Below are 3,092 nucleotides of genomic sequence, written 5' to 3'. Positions count from 1 at the left end.
TAAATCAAGACTGTAAACCACCAAAATTTTGGCAAAGGATCGGTTCGACGGTTCGAACTCAAGGTTCGAAAAAATTGATTAAATTTTTTTCTTAAGTTTTGTACCATCTACATTTTTTTTATTAAAAAAATACAACTTTTTAAATTTCTAAATTTAATTGGAGACTTAAATATGACTTATTTTTATCCAAAGTCTCAAATACTTGAATAAAACTAGAAAAACAAAAAATTCATGTAATTATTTTATTTTCGAAGCGAACCTTATATCTAGGAAAGTGGGTCCTCGGGGTATATAATTTTAAGTGTTCGGTTCATGATCCGGTTCGGGCTGCTTAAAAACCCGAACCGACCTGGTTCTGCGAGGTTTGTTTCAGATCCGGTTTTCAACGATAGTTCGGTTCGTGAAACGGTTTATAAACCCCTGAGCCCACGGTTTGTGTTCAAACCTTGGTTAAATTTATTACAACAAAACATTTATTTATATACAACTTTTCTTGATTTTTTTTTTAAGCAAAGCAATTTTTTATTAAACAAAATCTAACTAAAAAATTTAAATTTAGTTTAAAGATGTCTTATAATTATATGACTTTTAATAAGAAATTCAAAAAATGTATTTATATGACTTTTAATCAGAAATTCAAAAAATGTATTTAATTATTTTCTTTGAGAGAGTGGTTCGGTTCATTATCCAGTTTGGTTTGCAAAAAACCCAAACTGGTTGTGAGGTTCGGCTAAGAGCCGGATTTCAGCCTTGGTTATATTTAAGAGTATTGAATGCCTGTTATCAGATCACTGCAGATTTGAGCGATCGAAATAATGATACGATCACGTTTTTGAGAGAGTACCAGGAGCTGGCTGTTACTTGAAACAAATCAGGGGAATTGCTCTGCAACATGGAGCTGCGAGAGGATGTGCTTGTCCTGGTTGAAGTAAATTTTTATCAAAACATTTGCAAGCATTTGGATGGGTTGAACAATTTATCCTCCATCTGAGTGGAGATTTCGGACCTGCATTTGAGCTTGAGATTTGGAGAATGTTGAATTGTATAAAGAGTCGTTTGAAGAAATGCACGCAGGTCTCATTCAAGGTTTTGCTGCTAGGGGTAAAGTGTCTAAAAGGAGAAAGTAGTGTTAGTTGACAGACATAACTGAGGAGTTGTTGCAATGCCTCACCTGGCTGTAAGATCGGTGCTCTCCTGGAATGGGGTGCCTTTTGCTTCGAGCTGCTGTTGCAGGTTGCCAATCACTGCGAGCTGAATATTTTCATAATTCCCATGTGGCATGACCCTTCCATTCGCTGCCTTCGTGCAGCTTTCGTCCACTAGTGACTGCTGTCCTCAGAGATCTCCTTTTATTAGGAAGAAACCTTGTCAAATTTTCGCACGTTCCTTTGATGTTTTTTAAAACAGAGGCCATTTGAAAAAACTGCTTCCGAATTCTAGCGACCTGGAGGCATTTAAAGCACTGAACCTACTGAATAAATTAGCGTTAGGAAATTTTAGCATTTGGATGTATGTTGAGGCAATGCTCTTCATCATAATACCTTTTATACCAATGTAATTGCGGCAACATCCACAAATTATCATTGAATGAATTCATCCCAGCCATATCATTGACCATTACACAGATCAGGTTGTTTGTCAGCAAATTATAGTGCTTGTAGGACCAAGTTTGTGTTAAAAAGTTTTGGCCTCACTTTTTGCGAAAAATCCTCTCACATGAAGGTTCTCAACTCACTGTTGACCGAATTAACTGCATTACAGACGAATAGTTAGTTTTGCTATTGAGATTTAAAAGTAGCTTAAAAATATATTATATTTGTACTTGTTTTCTGTTAAAATGTATATGATTATTCAAGATACGACAGTTGAAGACTGACTACAAAGAGCGCTGTAGTTTCTTAAGTGCGTTTACATTTGACATGTAGCCTACTCAGCTATATAAAAATGATTAATGTATTCAACATTTTCAAATTCTATCTAGATCAGTGCTGTCCAAAGTAGGCTATAAAATACTTTTTTCTATCACATGTGCTATGAGAGTATGTTTTAAAGGCAAATTACTTGTCTTTCGCTCTGCAAGGTCAAAGTGAGGGAGCTGTATTGGGGAGATCCCGAAAAGAGAAGTGGTTTTAATATTAATGGAACAGTCATTATCATAGCCACAGTATTTAATATTTCATAATTGTATGCATTCAAGAGATTTACCATATAGTAAATGGAAACTTAGCATTTGTCCCTTGAGGTCAGTTGCAAATGAAAATATATAATATTTTATGTAGATTAGTTAAAGATAATTGTAAAAGTATTCTCGTATAAATTGTTAAGTCCTGTAAGCATCTTTCAGCCGCATGGCCAATTGTCATAATTTATGCAACTTGAGTCTGCCAGCGATTTGTCCCTTTCTGAAACTTTAATTAAGTTGAACTTATCTTTGTGTTACACATGAGACCGAAAGCATTTCGATTGTGGTTTCCGCATTCTCCTGCTCTCCAGCTTTCTTGCTCTCCCACTCTTGCTCTCTCGCACACTACACAAGATGCGCTCAAATATGCAAATGGATGTAGCACTGTCATATCAAATGCGGCTTTACACCTACACATACACACACACACACACACACACACACACACACACACACACACACACACACACACACAGATACACACTCACATTGCACACATGGGAGCTTTAGAGAGGCGTCCTTAGCAATGTCAGCAAATTGGGGCAAAGCAATGAAAGCATACAAACAGCTGTTCGATAGACAGACAGACAGACAGACAGACAGAGAGAGAGAGAGAGAGAGAGAGTTAGAGTGCATACGAATACAAAAGCAACGCCCACACACAGCTGACTGGGAGAGCAAAACGAAGCTTTTAACGAGCGTTCAGCACGTTCAGTTACCTGACTTAACTTCGTGTGACTGTGACATGTAAACAAAGCGCGCACTCTGCGGCTGCAATGCAGAGCGGCTGAGCGACCGAGAGACCGAGAGACCGAGCAACCCACTTCGTGTGTCGCGACGCCTTTCAATTTCGTTCAACCTGAAATGGAGCACGTCGGCTTCGCTTTCAATTTCGTGTTCGTAATTCGTT

The 3,092-nt window shown here is 37.7% G+C and overlaps 1 long non-coding RNA gene across 2 annotated transcripts; it reads right to left on the bottom strand.

The window, feature by feature from the left end:
* Window positions 1-592: 592 nt before the first annotated feature.
* Window positions 593-1,806, bottom strand: LOC117780696. Of its 2 annotated transcripts, none has more exons than XR_004617104.1 (3): window positions 1,542-1,806; window positions 1,172-1,471; window positions 593-1,110 (listed from the first exon to the last, which is right to left on the bottom strand). It is a non-coding gene; the product is annotated as an uncharacterized LOC117780696 (long non-coding RNA). The 2 variants fall into 2 exon arrangements; XR_004617103.1 differs by having other exon boundaries at window positions 1,172-1,468.
* Between the last annotated feature and the right edge of the window lie 1,286 nt (window positions 1,807-3,092).

Source organism: Drosophila innubila (assembly GCF_004354385.1).
Source record: "Drosophila innubila isolate TH190305 chromosome 2L unlocalized genomic scaffold, UK_Dinn_1.0 4_B_2L, whole genome shotgun sequence".
Lineage (NCBI taxonomy): Eukaryota > Metazoa > Arthropoda > Insecta > Diptera > Drosophilidae > Drosophila > Drosophila innubila.
This window is presented reverse-complemented; position numbering and strand designations above follow the sequence as displayed.